Source organism: Ambystoma mexicanum, chromosome 7q, assembly GCF_040938575.1.
Source record: "Ambystoma mexicanum isolate Mex_15411 chromosome 7q, UKY_AmexF1_1, whole genome shotgun sequence".
Lineage (NCBI taxonomy): Eukaryota > Metazoa > Chordata > Amphibia > Caudata > Ambystomatidae > Ambystoma > Ambystoma mexicanum.
In genome coordinates this window covers 974,700,733-974,720,593 of record NC_090941.1, presented here as the reverse complement: position 1 = coordinate 974,720,593, position 19,861 = coordinate 974,700,733, and the positions used below count along the sequence as shown (strand labels likewise).

The window sequence follows — 19,861 nt, the reverse complement described above, 5'->3', positions numbered from 1 at the left end:
AACTCTTTGAGCACAACACCCAAATCTTCTTCTCTTTTCCTGAACTCTTCTCTGATCTCTCTATCAAAATTTCAAACTGTCTCTCTACAATTACATTTTGGATGGCTTCAGACTCTCTGATGTTAAACTCTACCAAAACAGAGTTACACCTCTTTCCTTCCAAATACTCTCTCTCATCTCTTCCCCTTTCTATCCAGTTCCCACATGACACTCTCCCCAACTCTTCTTCAACTAGAAACCTCTGAATCATTTACGACTCTTCTCATTACTTCTCTACTTTTATCTCCAACACTGCAGCAGAGGCTCATCTCAAATGCCAAAATATTAGGAAAATCAGGTACCTCCTTCCTTTCAACATCACATAGCATCTCTCAACCACTCTTGTCTTCTCTAAACTGGACTACTGTGCCAGCATCCACTTTGGTCTCCGCATCTATGAGTTTTTTCTTCTTGACAAGGTCATTAACTGTAACGCTCACCTGATTCCCGTAGAGGCGCCGGTCTTGACTGGGCGTATACCGTATCTTCAAAGGTGATGTGTAACACACGGCTGGCTCTTTGGGCTGGACCTCTGTGCACTGTATGTCTGGCTTGAAGGGTAAGATGTCTGCAGATAGAAAATATGGGATTAATGAACTGGGTTATTGAATGTCTCTCTCTTCTTCCCTTTCTCTTCTCCTGTAGAACCCCAAAGGTTAACGCTCTCACCTTAGGTAAGTGAACGCCGTGCTCTCCATCTGCCTCGGAGCAGGGTGCTGTAACCAGTTTCTTCACTGGATAAGGGGAGCAGGCCTCTTGACTTCAGAGGACTGCTGTCCGTCGTTTACTGCACGAACGGTAAGTTTCGAGTAATTCTAATGTCTTTAAAGTCTTTAGTAATGATGTCTCTTGTTTTGCAGGGTTCCGGCGATGGCGGATGGCGGGCTGAAGTGAGTTGAAGATGGAGCCCGTGTGATGAATAGAAGCGCCTGGAAGCACGTAAGTAAGCGCTTGTTGCCTGCTTCACGATGCGCTCTAACTGTCTTTTTATTTTGCAGGTACAAGTTCGGGGCGGCTGCAGGGTGCCGGAATACCCACTGGGTTAGATGTGGAAAGGAGTAATGGCACGAGAGTATTAAAGTTCCCCAATGTCTTTAAACGCACCTTGTTTTGTCTTTCAGATGCGGGATGCAGCGCCGAAGGCCTCCGGAGCATGCGAAGAGTTGGTAAGCTTTTGTCTTTCAGATGCTGGAATGCAGTGTGAAGACCTCCGGAGCGCACGAAGAGTAGGTAAGCCTTTGTCTTTCAGATGCCGGAATGCAGCGCGAGGCGTTGGTGACAGCCGATGGACCAGGTAAGTGAAGAGCTGTCACTGAAGACCGTAATGCTAACCTGTTCTTTCTTGTCTTTATAGGTGTTGCTGAAGACTGGATTCAGAATGGTAAGCCTTTTTCCTTAGGCCCAGGATCAGATGCAGAAGACACAATGAGCGTTCTGCTGCTGAGGATGCAGAATAACGCAAAGCAAGATTCATCCATCGGGTGTGGTTTAAATAGCCTCCTGTAGTGCTTAGGTGTCTCCTTCCACAGCCACGCCTAAGAAAAGAGTTCCTGCTTTCCAGAAGAGTTCCAGTGTTCTGAATCTAGGGAGTGGCTCCTGCCCCACCCAACAGGAAAAGTAGTTCCAAACAGAAGAGGATCAGAGACTCAACTGGCAGGCAAGTAAGCAGCATGGTCTGCTGCAGGTAAGTCCACCCAAGCATTATGAGCCCGGCGCTTCCAGCGCTGGGACTGGGCATATTTATGAGCCTGGTGCCACTGGCGCCAGGACTGGGTCCAAAAGGTCCCAATTGGGACTGGTTGGCACTCGGAACCTGGGTTATGGATCTGCTTCCAAGGGAGTTGGGAAAACCCTGACCTTTTGGAAGCAGAGATCATGACATTAACTTCACTACCAGGACTCTTTTGAACTCCCTCACTTCACACCTACCTCCTCATTCTGTCAAAAGTCTGGATGGCTGACAATTCGAAACAGGGCCAGATTTAAAAAAAAATCCCGGTTCACAAATCTATCCACGGTAAGGCACCACCATACCTATCCTCCTCTATCCAACTCAAAAGCCTTCTCATAATCTCTGCTCATCCTCCTCGACTGCACTTGTGGCACCTCGCCCTCCCTGTGCTTCCTCTCGCTTCTCCGCTTTCTCTCTTATTGCTCCACTTGCATGGAATTCTCTTCCCATGGACATCCGAGAAACAGCCCACACTGATTTGTTCAAAACCAAACTAAAAGCCTACCTTCTTGCTTCCGATTTACCCTCTTAACCTACCTCTCATCTGCCTTCTAGCTACAATGTTTCCTTTGCCTCTAACCTGCCTCCGTCCCTCCATTTCTTTGGCTCCACTCTAGCACTTCATCCATCATGGTCACATCCCTAATACAGTAAGCAGTACTGCCTACCTGCACTTGAAAATGTCTAATGTTGGTTGTTCTTAATCTGTGTATGTCCACCCATGTATTGTCCTCAGTGACGGTTCCATTTACTCCCTCCACAACCTGGTCAGAATGTTACTTGAACTCGCCCCATTGTAAAAAGCTCATTGCTTCCAATCAAATCTGATTTCTTATCTATTGTACATTCTTTTGTGATCAAAAGCACATTGTTCCTCCCTGTATGTAAATAAATAAATACAATGGCCCTCATTACAAGTCAGGCATTAAGGGGTTAACGGCGCCGTAAAGAGCGTCAGCGCCGTTAAACCCTTAACGCCTGATTCACACTTTAACGCCTGCTTTTTGCAGGCGTTAAAGTCCAAGGCGCTAAGCGACCTTGGTGCTAATTACGGCACCGTAATTTACGGTGCCGTAATTAGCGCCTTCCTCATCCCCATTATGCCCTATGGGGCAAAAATGGGAATGGGGAAGGGCAAATGGTGAATGGGGAATTACCGCCCCGCTCACCTTGGAATGGGGCGGTAATTCCGCCATCCACCATGGCGGAATCCGGCATGGACCATGGTGCTAATAGCACCATGGTCCACCGCCTGACTTGTAATGAGGGCCAATGTGTGTTCTTCTTTAATTTCTCTTGCAATCACGTAGTAATATTAGAGCTAATTTCTTTTACCACTTTTAGATTCGAAAATATCAGTGGAACCTCGTGGGCTGGGTAGCCTCCTGTGTGTTCATTATTTCTCCTTTTTGTTCGCCTTTTTTTACTCCCTATTTTCTGGTGGGCATATATTTCTGTTTTAGGGAGTACAAATGGCTAGTATGTGTGCCTCCTTGCTGTAAGGCTGTTGTTAAGTAAGTGTTGTCATTGCTCTGTTCACAGAACAACGTGTGTTGATGAACAGAGCCACAGGAATTCTAATCACACTCTGTGGTTCTGTTATTCTAATACAATTATCTTGACCCAAATTAAGAGATGCATGTTCTCCTGGCCCCTGAATTTCTTCTTTAGATTGGCACATGAACTCTTACTGGCATGTGTCCTGCCACATTCCATTTAGTTGCCCTATTCCATGTGGCAAATAAAGTATCATGTCTGAATATTTTGCCAGCCACATCAGTCATGATGAGCGATATTAGTTTTTGGTAAAGCACATGCTAAACCTGTTTCTTAAACTGAGCATTAAATGTTTTGTATGTGCATTCACATTTTCTCTGCATAGGGGTACTTCTGCTTGGTTCTGCGGCACAACGTGAAGTCTGGGATTGGTTGACGAGCTCTCTTTATAATCACATATAAAAATAATTTTTAGCCTATAGCTTTGTAAATTTGTTGGAATATGCACCTTTTACACACAACCTTTCACCCCTTAACAAAACGGGAACCAAGATGGCCTATGTGATGGTAGGCAATACACTGTTGCAGGAGCCAATCCGTTGCTGTTATTATACTATTATCTGTATTATACGTAGTTAGAGGTAGTTCTGGGCATGCCTACCAGATAAGGTGCAGCCAATCATGTTACTTATACCTAAATAAGCTATTGGTATATATGTTCCCTTAACCAATCCATCTGCCTGATACGTTTTTTCTATTTGCCACGTAGGAGGATGTCACAGCTGATGTATATTGAGGGCAAAAGCCTTTGTGTAACTGAAATGTATTCAAGAGCGTGTGAGCTACGATCTCTTATGCTTGCCAGATTTCCCTACTTTATTGAATTGATAATAAAGCTGTATTTTGCCATATTCTTTCAGTCTGTCCATTTTTTTCAACTGAAATAAGTTATTTTGGTAATCCCGTTCAGCACTTGTTACGCTCCAGGTGCTACTGAACAGCTTCACTACTCCTTCAGAAATATGGGTATTGGACCCTGGAACAAAGGCTTAAGAGACACCCTTCAGAGAGTGACCAGTGCTGGAAATGGAAGTAGGCAAGGGGTACGTTGGGCCACTTACTTTTGTTTTCCAGCAAGACCAGAGACTTTTGGGAAGGGGTCTGTGAGAGGATGGGCCAGGTGTTAGAGTGTACCATTCCTGGAAGGCCTTCCCTTTTGATTCTTGGGGATGTCAACCTATTAGCGGATCTGTCATTTTCAAAGAAGGTTTGGCTACTACGTATCGGCATGCTTCCGAAAAGGAGGATCTTATGTTCATGGAAATCCTCCGATTCCTTCTGTATTGATGACAGGGTGGAAGAATTGTTGACCTTGTCCACATACGAGAGGGACATTTTCAAGCACAGAGGGGAAACTGATAAATTCAATGAGATATGGGAACTGTTCCTTGATCTATATGGCCAATGTGCTTACGGGATGTGTTCTTTGAACTGTTTCTATCAATGTGATTTTGGTCGCACTGCTGGTATTATAATAGTGTCCTGTTGTATAGATTATGAGTGTTTTCATGATATATGGCGTGTTTCTTTTATTTCTCTTTTCTCTCATCTTGCGTCATGAATATGCTACTTAATGTGACCTGATTGCTCTATTGTTTTTTACACTGTTTATGCTGGTTATGTTTTTATTGTATTACATTTGTTTTAGAGTTAAAAAACTCTGTGATTTGGGGTGGCTGGCGTTTTACCACCCTGTGATGGGTGCAGCCAGCCTAAGTAACAGATTTAAAGGCTTGAGCACACCAACACCACAGTTATACCCTTACTCTTACCTAATATTACTTTTGCTTTACTTTCGATTATTGTTGGTACTAAAATTAAAATTAAATTTAAAAAGAAAATAAGCAGGGTATGTTGAACTTGTGACTGATGACTCGTTCCTCCCTGCATTGACAAACTCCAAAAACCAGAAACCCCAATGCATCCCGTTAGTGTTCTGCCCCCATATCTGCACTATGGAAACAGAAGACATCTAGACTCAGGCAAGATGCTGGCTCTGCAAGCCCTGCAGGATGCAGGTGAATCTCCTGTGAGAAGGAGGGAGGCAGACCTGAAGTGAGGGGGCCTGAGCAGATCTCCAGGATGGCCATGATGATCTCTTCCCATGTAAAGAAGCAAGCACATGATGGAATGGAAGGTTGGACTTAAAGCCAGTAGACCCATGAGCAGGCTGAGACATTGGAGGCAAGACCTCCTACCAATCAAACAAAAGAATAACAACCTTTCGTATCATGAGGAATCGACTTCCGTTCATACTGAGAGGTTGAAGGGCAATGCTGAGAGGTGGAAGGTGGAAGCCATAACTGGCGAATTTCTTTGGTTTTTAAATTTTGCGCTGCAACCATAATGTCCCGTTATCAAAGTTTGTTCTCTGAAGATTTAATTAGAGTAATTTAAACATAAAATTGCTTTACGAAGTGTTTTCACTAAAGACGTTTCATGATGTTCCTGAATTGTATGTAAGTTATTAATAATACCACTTTTTACATATATAAAGAACAATAGATCTCCTTTAACAAACATATTTTTTGCAGCGCATACTGACATGTGTTAAGTTCAGCAGCACATGTCAGGGATACAAGTCATGGGTGATTTGCCTACGACATGAGGCTCAACCATGACCCCAGGCCCACCAAGCCACCCACAATAGCCAACGGACATAGCCTGCAGCCTGATGCAGATCCCACTATACCATAGTGGGACTGTGGGGCACTGTCCACCGCTTTTGGCCATGGCCCAAGGCCACAAACCCTGGGGCATGGGCTTCAGAGATAATGCCGGCCTGCAAAGAAACCCACAGTAGAGATTGGACCTGTCCTGCTGCCTAGCCCAGTGGCCACTATAGCCCAATTGTGGGACTGGGCCCTCTGTCTATGACTTATGGCCATGCCCACTGGACATACTCCCTGTGCTGTGAGATTCTACCATGTTGCCTGCCCTAGGAATAAACCGATAGTAAACATTGGCCTTGGCCTGTAGCTTGGCCAAGTGGCCACTATTCCTCAATATTGAGACCGTGGGGCACCGTTCCTGGCTTGCGGCCATTGCCAGTGGCAACAATCCCTGGGGCATGAACTTCAGCCACATTGCAGGCCCCGCTAGTCATCTCAGAGTAGACATTGGGGATTGGCGGAGGCCAGGTCCAGTGCTGTAACCCCATAACCATTCCTCTGTGGCCATGGCCATGGCCAGTGCCCACAGTGACCGGGATCAGGTGACCACTGGCCATGGCCACTTGCCATGCCCCAGGCCACAAACTTATATGACAATTTTTTTGTACATACACTTCGCCACTTAAAAAAAAAAAAAAAACATGAAGGATTAACATCAAATTTGCAAAAGCATGCTTTCGGGTGTTGCAGGCCTTGAAAGTCATCTCAGAGTAGACATTGGGCATTGCATTTGCAAAAGCATGTTTTTGGGACATAGCTGAAGCTCCTGGCTCAAGTTTGGTGCGAATCCGTCCAGTTGTTCGGGCTTCAGCTGCATGCAAAAATGTTGTCCCATTTAAGTCTACCCAGATTTATTGAGACCACCCTACAATGTTGCCCGTCCTTAACAAAACCACACTGAACTTTAGAAAACAATTTAGCGTCAAACCTATATAACGTTTTTGAGGATTTGTCTGACGGCAACAAAGTTATGTCTCCCAAACACATCTCTTCACTGATCCTCTAATGTATATCTGTATACATATGCATGAATGTCCTCGAACATTGTCAAATTCAAAGCAATGTCCCTGAACATCTAAGATATTCTCGGGCATCAGAAAAAAAATAAAACGAAAACGAGTTTTGCCCTTTTCTGGATATATTCTACCCAATCCTCACCACCCTGCATGTCCACAGAGGTTGTTTAATTTGTAAGACAACAGTAATGTTGTGTTATTTAATATTTTCTCTCTGTATTGTTTGCGGGCTTTGAAATGAACAAGGGGTTCATTTCAATCGTTCTGAAGCATCTCACGTTTCTCATTTCACCAATCAGCTTGCTCTTACAATGACCGTGAACATTACATGGCGCACTGATTGGTCCAGAGGCGTCCCCAGAAACCAAATCAGGAAGTCCATGGACAGAGCTGAGATATCAACAAACAAAAATGGTACCTACTTTTTGGGCATTTTTTAAAGATCTGCTGGATGGATTAAGATCAGATTTGCAAAAGCATGCTTTCTGGACCAGGTCGTTTCTGCTTGTGCAAGTTTGGTACAAATCCATCCAGGGGTTTGTGCTGTAGCCGCAAGCAAACATTTTTTCCCTTCAAGTCTATCCAGATATTGAAATGTTTGGGACTCCCTTACAACATTGCCCACCCCTTGATGAAACCGCTCCAAACTTTGCACTTAAATTCCGTCAGATCTATACTTTTTTTACAATGTTTTGTGCTGATTCTTAGAATCTAGCTATTGGTGAATAATTTCTTTGAAAATTATGTATAATGCCAATGCTGATATTACTGCTTTATGTGGCAATAGTAAGGAAATTAGCATGTTGAAGCCCATCACTCATGTAAGTTCATACTTCAGGCTAATGATGTGTTGACGGCCAAGTTATGGAATCGCCTTCCAACAGATCTCTGCAAAATTGACAGCCTTACCCTATTTCGTGAAAAACGGAAAACAGTATTGTCCTAGGGATTGATGGTCTGGCTTTAAGATTTCTTTGCGATGCTGGGTCGAGCACTGAGAAACCTATCCTTAGAAGTACATCACGCAAGTCTAAAAGAAATGAGAAAAAAAATAGAAAATGTTGGCTGATGTATTCCAGCACATCTAGACTCAATATATAAGTACATAGCATACAATTGGGAATGTGGATTAACCTAGTTTAACCAAATAAAATTGTCAGTAAAAGAGCTGAACTGAAAATTGGATTTTGGTGTGTAAAAACACAGGTGAGAAAAAAGCAGGTACACTGTAGGAGAAGCTGTAGAAAGAGAATGAGGAGAGCTTGGTAGAAGGGGGAGGGGAGGGGCAATTTGAACAAAAAAGGGAATAAAAAATCTCAAACAAGTGTGATGGGAAGAAAATACACCTAGATCCGTGCATTTAATTATCCATCTCATTTATCAGAGCTTTCAATATAACCAAATATTGCCAAATACTTCAAGCCATTTAATATCAACCCTGACCATTACCTAGCATAATATACCACAAAACAAATACTATTTTTTACCATAGCATGTCATGCGCATGTATGTACTTAAAACCATTCCATAGTGGCAAAACGCCTTTTTCAAACTGGAAGCATTGCGTAAAATTCTCCCTTTTATCTCTCCACAGCTCCAGGCATGAGTGGTGTCCGCCTTAGTGTTGTCCACGGGGGACGATTGCAGCTCATTGGTTCTCACTCAACCAGCTTATTTGATTTGCCATCTGCAGGCTCTTCAGAACACGGCGGCTAGAACTGCCTCTTTCACACCTGGGAATATGCACATCTCTCCTATACTTCACCAGCTTCACATGATGGGTTGAAGAGGTCAGCACATGTTCAAAGGAAACACAGTATAAACTCAGTGGAAAATGTCAGAACCATTCCTGCCTGGGATGTCCAATGAAAGCAAAATGGCTTGCACCTGGCTGTTTCTTTAACATAGTAACCACAATTAACTCTTTGCTTTCAGCTGAAAAAACGTACTCTTTATGAAAAACAGGTGTTTTCTCCAGGGACAGAGATCTTAAAATTATAATAGTAACTGTAAAGGAGGAAGGTGCCCTTTGGGCCCCCCTACATTCTGGGTGAAGTGTATGCTATGCTCATGCAATGGTTGGCAACATACCCTTGGCCGAGCCCCGATGACTGGTGCAAGGTAGCCACTGAATGACACATATCCAGTGCTTCTCGCATGACCCCAGGGACTCCATTTTGTATTAACCACAGCTCCATCTTTGACTAGGAGGCATATGAAACTCGTAGAAGCAAGCCTGCATTTCTCCCCTGTTCAGCGCCGTGGACAGCCAGCCCGACAACCGCCACCCCCTCCCCTCTGCCTGCACCCCCTCTCTTGTTCGAACAGAAGCTTGGGAGTGAATTGTTGCAAGCTGACACTGTATCTCTCCTCTTCCTCTGAGATCACTGCCCATGTTCAACCAGCCCCCACCGTTAAGAGTTACTGTCCGTACAAACCTCAAACCTCTCACCTCTTTGATGTAGCAGTGGTGGGACCCCTCCCCATGGGCCACCCTCAATTGCCCCCATATAACTAATCCTGAGCAAACATATATTTTCCATGTACTAACAAGACCGACACCCTGTTTGATCCTCAAGGCACCTGATAAATGTGTCCTAGAATTACACGTCAAGATAAGGCACCTGGACCACCACACATCTGCCACACTCTGGTCCAGGTCAAGAATGCACACCTCGTGTTACAATTTACAGATGCCAATGTGTTATGATGAATCTTGTGTGTCATATTAAATCTTGCATGCCCATGATTACTGTGAAGCTTAGCTTCATTAGAATTATAGCTGTGTGGACATGACCTGACCCTTCACCCCTCCTTGATGAGCCCAGCTGCCCCACATGCCTCAAGAAGCACAAGTTCAACCTCAGCCAACCCAGCACCAGCTCGACTATACAAGTTCATGGATGATGCATTTTGGACTTATTTTTGTATTGTTGGCAGAGCGCTCTTGGAGTAGCAGAGTCCTCTGCGTGCCCCATTTTATCTTTATATAAAGAATACCTTTTACTCACTCGCAATCTGTCCTGTCTCATTCCCTATGGGGTGTGTCCATTGGTGTCCATTTATTCTGTGGTTTAACTGTAATTGTGGTGAGTGACCACTTTCATAACCAACTACATGGTTCCCATGTAAGCAATGTAAGAGGAATGAAAGCCTGCAACCAGCACATGCTTGGCACATGCCTGACACTACCTCAGCCGTACTTGCTCTCCTGAGGATATCAGCTTGCACCATGGACTCTCCCTCTTAGAAACAAATCCATCTTAGTGGTTCTCTTGGAAGCAAACTCAGCTGAAGGAAACTTCATTCACACCTAATGCATGGCTGGCTCCGTCCCGGCCCTATCAGCTTTTCAGAGTTCCAAGTCAGTCATTAGCTCCCAATATTGGAATATTGTAAAACTTAGTAATAATCAGCGTATCAATGTTTCAACTAAATAACAATAAAACATAGACCCAGTCATGAACTGTGACTCTAATGACATGAAAACCTCCAATTGCCTACTTCAACTTTGCTACTTTTATCTTCTTGAAAGGCTGAGTTGTATTTACCCAGATTCAACCCTGGGACTTGCAGATTGCACAGGGTCATTGGCCTGCTGAGATATCTACTGCAGAGCCTAATGTCCTGTCCTATCTGGATAACATTCCCAAAATGCACTCCATTGCCTCTTGGTAACTCCCATCCAGCCTCACCCCCAGCACTCCCTTCCCCTAACCTTTTCCTTCCTTCCCCTAACCTTTCTCTCCCTTCCTTCAGCCTTTCTAGTTAATGTGTGTCAGTTTTATTTTCAAAAATAGAGCCAAACACACTTCTGCCGAACTTCCATGATGATATATGGCCCTTAAAGGAGATTGGAGCGAACCTATTTGAATCTCACTTGGTGATTTTCAGGGATCTGCAGATCACTTTCGAGAATGTTTTCCCATGTCTATTGATCAGTGTTCTGCATATAGTCTTAAAATGAGGTCAGAACATGGTGATTGACACTCAGTAAATTTGGCAGAATTTTTGCTTTTAGCTTCACTTAGACAGCCATGCTATATTTGCTCAGGCGGTTCGATGTGATCTAGTCCAATCTTTTTTTTTTAAACATTCTTTATTAGAATTTTACAAGCCAAAAAACGATACGGTATAACAGTCAATAAGTAAAACAAGAATCATGTAATTAAATCAATACAATTTATGTACAATATTTACAAAGGGCGCTTAGCTTGGAAAGTGGAGAAAAGGAAAGCGCGGACAGAGACTGGGGGCGAAAGAGAGGCAAAGAAAAGAAGGAAAGTGACAGGAGAAGAGAAAGAGAGAAAAGAAAGAATGTGCAATGAAGAGAAAAAAAGGGGGATCTGAGGGATTTCATGCATATAATTCATTGAAGACATTCCAAATTGCAAGATATTTGTCCATTTGTTTCGATCTCTGATAGCTCACCTTCTCTCTACTGGAAAGAATAGCCAGGTCTTATAGCCAGCCATCAATTGCTGGCCTGGCCTCACTCTTCCAACACTTCAGAATCTTTTTTTTTTTGCTATCAGAAATGCTCTATAAAACCAGAAAAGATGGTGAACAGATAACTGAATACCAGCTGGAAACAACCCTAACGCACACAGACAAGGGGAGCGAGGGAGCCATAGATCTAACACCAGCGCTATTCACCGCAAGACTCACAACTTTTACACAAGACCAAAACATGTGCAAGTAGTTACCAATTTTCTATCTTGCAATTCCAACATTTGTCTACTTGCATAAGCTAAAATATATAAGGGGTACCTGTTTTAACGTCCCTAGTTCTTCAGGTAGATCAATCAGAAAATATAAACACACTCGAACTAGTGGACAAATCAGGATGACGGAATGCCTAGATAATTTTTATATTTAACTTGGTTTCAATTTCCAAGTCTTTATTAGTTTATTTATACACAATCTAAAAGTAAAATTAAACAGTTCCTATGACGTTGTGACCCATTCACTTTTCATTCATTCACATACATACTCATCTCATCAATCTCTTATTCAGCAATTCATTTTTTCGAAAAATGGTCTACATATAAAAAACAACAGTTCAACATCTGTTATATCTCCATCTCATTATAGTTCATTAGGAAAAAACTCCCCACACTCTTGGGGTATAACAAAGATCTGTGTTCTCTTGTTCCCACAGATTCACGGCGACACGTGTTTCAGTTGCTCTCTGCGAGCATCCCCATTGGTGCTCTCTCTGTACGGCAACCTTCTTCAGGACAGAACATCCCATTTTTTAAACACTTCTATTGGCATGAGCCACAGCATCTATAAAAATATATATACAAAACTAGGTAAGTCTTAGGCATTCCCATCCATCTTTTTCTATTATTTGATTGCATATTAATATGCTATGCTTTAACCAAAGGTTTATGTAAAGCATCTTCTGACACACCTCCTATCCAGTAGAATCAGGAGGGGCAGAATGTGATATTGGCTTTCAGAGCGTCTCAATTGCAGTCTTAAGGAGAATTGTCCTCTGATCTGTGGGTTTAAGACGTGTATCTATTACTGTCTCGTCCTACCCAATTCATCATACACAACCACCACCCTTAGTGTGCTGTCACATGTCACGAATCATAGATTTCATATCATATCACTTACTCAAAAGTGGGAACAGCCACGTACTGTGATGTTTGTTCATTTTTGAACGATTGATTGGCCGGGAGAAATAACTTCTAAGTCCACGGCTTTCCTTCTTTCCACACTGTGTGTAAGGTTCATCTACTGGTTCGATTCCCTCACGTACATGCGTCTCTAGGAATATAAAAAATATGTACAGAGAGCTTAATCAGTTCTAAAGGCTCAGTCTGATTAGTGTATCGAATTTGCTTAGTATTTATGCATTACTTCTTCTATTAATTCGAGTGACATCACTGGTCCGAAGTCTCGCGTTGGAAAAACACGCCTCTCGTGTTTTGTTAAAACTATACATCACATCCTTATTATGTTTAGGGTGAATTAATCTTAGATGTATGAATGGAGACCGTCCGCGTTGTATCTCAAGCCGCTTAGTTCTTAAATTGTAAACAATAGGGACCATGATCAATGCTCGGATAGATGCTGTCTCTTATTTTTAGTTGGACCGGCACATTCTCGTCTCCAAGGCGCATGGTTTACATATTCTACACTGTTCACAAAAACGAACGGAAGAACGAACACAAACTGCAAAACCACAAGTGGCTCGCTTACATCATTCAGGGCGTCTGTATTATTTTCTACTTTTCGCATTCGTTGCAGTGTTCGCGGTACAGCCGACAAGATCGCGAGTCCCTTTGATACACCTCCTTCAGTTCATACACATAGAAAGAGGACTAGAGCAATCCTTCGTGCACGCGAGGGAAGTGTTCCTCATCGCGGTTTATTGTTCCTCGTTTTTTCTGTTTTCTTTCTTCTATTGTTTAGTTTAAACACCATATCACTACGGTGTCACAGATATTATTATAATTACAGGCATTATCCCCGCCATTCTACAGTCAGGATTATCCACTGGGGGATGGCATGTGTCCGTGGTGAGAGGACGCCATGCAATAGTTGATTGAAAATATCCGGGAACATCTAGCTAAATAGTCCCATTTCTGTCTCCATGAATCAAAGACATTATAATCCTGACTGTAGAATGGCGGGGATAATGCCTGTAATTATAATACTACTGAACTGAAACACGTGTCAACGTGAATCTGTGGGAACAACAGAACACAGATCTTTGTTATACCCCAAGAGTGTGGGGAGTTTTTTCCTTTTTCCTAATGAACTATAATGAGATGGAGATATAACAGATGTTGAACTGTTGTTTTTTATATGTAGACCATTTTTCGAAAAAATGAATTGCTGAATAAGAGATTGATGAGATGAGTATGTATGTGAATTAATGAAAAGTGAATGGGTCACAACGTCATAGGAACTGTTTAATTTTACTTTAAGACTGTGTATAAATAAACTAATAAAGACTTGGAAATTGAAACCAAGTTAAATATAAAAATTATCTAGGCATTCCGTCATCCTGATTTGTCCACTAGTTCGAGTGTGTTTATATTTTCTACTTGCATAAGCTTACAACGTGATTCCAACAACCCTGTACTTGTGGAGGTATTCAGGCAGCCTCTCCAGAAAGGCTGCGCCCACCTACAGTGACCAGTCCCAAAACACGTACTCCGAGTGGCCTTGTGGGTGTCGTCTTTGCAGAATCCTGCCTGCTCTTTGGAGCGTCCCCAAGGAGATTTGCATGCCTGTTGTGGAACCCCATGAACGGAGGTCTTCAGGAGACCGCACAAATGTGAGTATGGCCTGCAAAGGATAACAAAGTACGGGTGAATGTATATAGCATTGTGAATAGTGTGAACACGCAGTGACTGAAATTGAGAGTGTGGCATATTTGTGGAGTGTGTTGATTTTTTGGTCTTCTGTTTTTTTTAAGGACATTAAGGAAGAGGAACACGGAATAGAGGGAGCCCCCCCACCTGAGTGAGGGTGGAAGGTGGCACCACGTGCACTGTCTCAACCAGTACGAGAAAAATATAAGGATACATATAGGAGATCTGCATAATTATAGACCTTGGAAATAGTAGTGGTTGTTGTTTTAGCTTGTTATTTTAGTTTGTTTTGTTGGTGTATTTTAAAGTGAAAGGGGGAGGCCCAGGAGAGGCGTGTATGTAGTGTGTGTGTGGACGTATCAGGAAAGCATGTGGTGCATGTGTAAGAAGCTCTATTGCGGGATAGTGGGATGGGGAAAGTGAATTGCTAATTTTTGCTCTGTGAACTTGACGGTATTAAGATGTATTAGAGACAAAACTGAACTGTACATCTATTGAACTGAACGAATTACTGTTTAACTGTGGCGCAGGTGCATAGGTGCAGCACCAAAGACAAGACACCTGAGAGGCACGACTATGGGGGGTAGAAATGCCTCTAGACCACATATGCAAGGCCCTGCCCCTGTATTGTGAAAAGATTGAGAAATATCACAACCAATGGGTGACTGAGTCTAGAGGGGGCGGGGATGCCCCACTCCTGGCCAGATCAGGGCTCTTTTGAGAGAAGCATGTTGGAACATATGTCCACATACCTAACAGCAAAATACAAGGGGAGACAGTTGCAGAATAGAAGGGAGGTATTGAACCTCTGGAAAATGTTTGAGGACGCAGAGGACCCTATGGGGGAAAAGGTGACATACAACAGTAGTAAGAGACACACAAAGGGGAAAACGGGAAGAACGTAGAAGGGAAAAAAGGAATATATCCCCTAGAAACTTTCCCAGCAGAAGGGTATACCAACCCAACATATGTATCCGTGGGCACAATGGTAGCAACACCAGGCACAGCCCCAACCCCGCCATATATCTCATCCCCAGAAGTTACTACCCATACTGGGGTGGCGTTAGAGACCTAGAAGTAGCACTAGCATCAACACATACAGAACTAGCCCGGCTGAGGGCCGCATGCAATGCGACCAAGATAGATACACCTGTGCCGGCTATAGGTACACCGGTACAACCAGCAGGAGACGAGTGGAAATCGGGCGATTTCTTATGTAGAATAGACAGTGCATCTATAAGAATGGTTCACGTAGAGCGTGACAGAGAAACAGACCGCTTAGGCTATGAGAATGTAAGGCCCCGAAGAGGAGATGAGGGTTTTTGGAGTGATTTTGATTAGACCAAGAACGATGGAGAAGGGAACGCAGAGCAAGCACCCCAGCCCTCCCCAAGGTTAGAAAGTATGTGAGACGGAAGACTGAGGGAGAGATTTGGCAGGCTAGCATTAGCAAGGAAAAAGGGATTTTTGACTAAAAGCGGCAAAGGTAAGATGAAAATGCAAATGCCACTGAAACACAAGGGTGCGCAGAGGCCTTACTATGTACCCTGGGTGCAAATGGACACAAATAACCTCCTCAAGGCCCACCCACAACTCATGTCAGGGGCTGGGAAATGGATTTATGCATTTGAAAAGAACACAGTGGGGGTACCCTTAGCAATCAGGGATATTGAAAGCCTTTTGGTAGCCGCGGTTGTGGACCAAGCCTAAAATGTGTGGTCAAAGCAGGGTACCCAGGAGTAAAGTTGAGCAATGATGCCCATGATGGCGCGTAATTTAACAAGATTGAAGTAAGGGTATCGGATGCGTTGTCGCAAACATTCCCCGATACTCCAGACTTACAATCGATCATGCAGTGCACAATGAGGGATGATGAAGAGGCAGCTCAGTACATTCTCTGGGTCCAAGAGATGTAGAGAACAGAAACGGGCAGCGCCTGGGACCAATCAACCTCACTTTTCTATTTTATAGTAAAAAAGGGCCTACCTAAAGAAGTACAGAAAGAGCTTGACAAAATAGCAGGGGAAGAAGCCAAAGGAAGGGCCGAAATTCAAAGTATTGTGGTGCACCATTGTAGAAGAATAAAAGAGCGTGAGAAGGAAATGATTCAGAGGCGACAGGTTGAGAAAGCAAAACTGATCCAAAATAAGTAGTGAAAGTAACAGTGGTAACAGGGCCAGCGGCGGCCCCAGCGGTGGAAGAGGGAGGGTACACCCCTAATGCAGCAAATGCAAGAAAAGAGGCAGTGTGGGCTGAAGGGGGACAAGGACAGTGGGGAGGCAACCCACAATTCTCTGGGCCTCAGTGGCAAAGGGGAAGTCCTTTTTGTTGACATGTCAGCAACAATTGACCAGGACACAGGGCAGAGATATGTTGGGGCAGCACTGGTCCGATTAGAGGGTGATCACTATGAAACACGAAAAGGCTGCGCATGCACTACTCAGCCCAGGCAGTGGAATTTGTAGCACTTATTGAGAACCTTCGGGCATCCAAGGGGTGTTATGCCACCATCTACTCAGACTCTGCATACATCACCACCACGGTGCACACAGGTCTTTCACGCTGGAGAAGGAGGGGCTTCAGGCTGGCGGAAGGCTCACCAGTGCAGCATGCTGCCCTGCTCAAAACACTGCTTTTCGCCCTTGCAGAACCCTCTGTAGAGGTGGTCGTTAAATGCACAGCACACACCAACAACACTGACAAAAACCTGGTGGGGAATGCAGCCGTCAATGCGGCAGCCAAAGCTGCATTACACCTCCCACTGCCCATGCTTGCTGAATATGTAATTGCGGCAGTGGCTGCAAGACAGGAGACAGATCCATAAACAGCCATGCCAATAACCCAAGTGATAGTGCTTCAACGTAAGGCACCACAGGAAGAGCAAGAAATATGGCTTAAACTTGGATGCACAACGTTTCCAACTGACCTCTTATGGAGGCAGAAGTGCACTGGGAAAGTAGTGATGCCTGCACAGCATTTTAGCAGTTGCACTACCCTTCTCACAGCTCCAAGCAACATATCACAGCAGACATCCAAGAGGACTGGTTTATACCTAACGTCCAAGAACGCCTCTCAACAATGGTAGTCCAATGCACCACCTGCCAAGTGTTTAGTACACGGATGACACTTAGAACATTGTGACCATTTTGTTAGCTGCATATTGACTATGCAGACATGGGGGAAATATGCAATGGAGCTCGATACCTGATTGTGGTGGTGTGTCCATTCTCGAGGTGGGTTGAAGCTGGTCCATGCACCCAGCCAGGTGCCAAGTTTGCTGCAAAATTCCTCATACATGAGTTTTTCCCCCGATGAGAGGTGTGTGACGTTTTGAGGTCCGACAATGTCATCCATTTTTTCAATGTACTCTTCAAAGGGATCACAGCACTATTAGGCATAAAGCACTGCATGAGTTCAATTTACCACCCAAAAGCAAATGGAGTTGTGGAACGTATCAACGGCCTCCTCCTCAACAGCAGGCTCTCCAACACCCTGAAAAATAATTGAATATACTGCCTACCCCTGGCCCTGTTTCATTTGCACACTCAGCCCAGCAAAGACTACCACCTCTCCCCCCACGAAATAGTGACTGGCAGGGCCAAGCAAATGCCCATCTCCCCATCTCCCATATGGCAGCAGCAAATCTGGGAGAAAAATTCAAGCAATACTTAACACACCTAACATGTGTGGTCAAGTGCGTATCACAACAAAGGGCACCACCGCACACAGAGGATGCATAAAACGTGCAGATATACCGACTGACCCAGCACCCACTCAACCATTGTTGCTGGGGGAGCTGGTATATGTCAGATGTTTTGTAAGAAAATGGAACAATCCCAGGTTCCATGGGCCCTACGAGGTCGTGTTTCCCACCCCTCTTGCAGTGAATGTGAAAGGGCTCCGTTACTGGATACACCTCTCAGACATTCACAGGGCCCCACAGAATTCTGCATCAGCAGCCCAAAACGAAAGCAACACACCTATCTCATTCAGTTTAGCTCAATGCTGACTATAAGTGCATGTACAAGAGATAAGCAAACATGCATTGCTGCTAAATGCATCAGCTACCAAATAATTCAATCTCTCTCTCTCTCTCTTCTTCCTCCTTACCCCCTCCCAGTTTTTACCCACTCTTACCCTAAATTCCCATACCTGCCCATCCCTTCATCTTACCCATTTTTTCCACTACATGTGTTGCAAAGATGAAAATATCAACATCAAATTGTTCATTGTCTAGAAATAGAACTGTAGTTAGTAGCACCAGAATGTATTCCTATGAGTGTGGCCTGCATTTTACTGCCATTTTGTTTACCATTCTAATTTTCCTATTGGGTATATATTTGGGGCATCTTTTATCTGGACAGGCCATCTAAAAGATGGGGAGAGGATCATGGAGAACTGGAAGTCAAATGAAAATACATCCTTTAATGAAACTGAATTGTCCCCAAGCATCAATTTGAATGAAAGAATGCATGAAATCACACTGTTTAATTTAACTCAACAAGAAAACATGACCAGAGCTATGTATGATAGGCCCCCAACAAATAACAGTAAAATTCCCACAACTGTGTGCACAAGCAAAATGTTTGAAATATTACTCCCAACTGTCAAAAACCTCTTATGTAATGTAAACAATGTAGTAAATTCGACGAACGGTAGACGCAAGACGCAAGATAGCAAAAAGACATATCTCGCCATAGCAGAGTGAAAAGAGTATGTAAACCCAAATACGACACATACCATGGTCTAGGCCTGGATGTGGTTGAAGACATCCATCATCCCCAGCACTCCAACAGTTGGTATTCTAACATGAGTGCAGTGGGAAGGTGAACAACTAATAGCAGTTGCTACGTGTGCTTCTTAATACCGCATGCATCTGGGGCACCCAAGACTTAGTACCACAAGAATTACCAATTATAGAGGAACAATGCCTAATTCATCTTGCGCTATGTAGGATCAGAGGCAATTTACAGGCATGTTATATCCATTTGGAAATGGTCCATTTGAATGCCCAGAAATGTAAAACGAATGAAAACAACACCAACTGTTTAAAACAACCCTACCTGGTGATCGAAGGAGTGAAATACATTAACAGCAAATGGCAAGAAACAACACTCACGTGTAAAGATGAAGGACTTTTAGGGTTTCCAGGAAAAACTGTGGCACTTGTGGAGCAGACTTGCACACAAACATGGACAGAGCATGTCTCAAAACTGACTGGGATTGCAGCTATGGAGAAACCAGTAAAAGTGCAGCAGGAAAAGACTTATCGACTGTGCTTTTTCAGCGAAGGAACTATTTTGGTTGGCTCAGACGAATGATGTAACCAAACTCTGCTGATTCCAGACCTCAAGAAGGGAACCACAGCACTGGTGGACTACTACTGGGTGTGTGGCCAACAGGCCTATTTAAACTTCCCACCCTCCTGGATGGGCTATTGTTCAGTAACTACCCTACACTTAGCCCTATTAGTAGTCCCAGAAGAGCACCTGAAAGGGGCCACTGCCTGAC

General features: G+C 43.8%; 1 long non-coding RNA gene across 1 annotated transcript in view; it reads left to right on the top strand.

The window, feature by feature from the left end:
* LOC138528436 (uncharacterized) overlaps window positions 1-10,029 on the top strand; it is a 255,913-nt gene extending 245,884 nt beyond the window's left edge. The window contains exon 3 of the long non-coding RNA XR_011284141.1: window positions 8,611-10,029. This is a non-coding gene — a long non-coding RNA (uncharacterized lncRNA). The remainder of the gene's footprint in view (window positions 1-8,610) is intronic.
* Window positions 10,030-19,861: the final 9,832 nt, after the last annotated feature.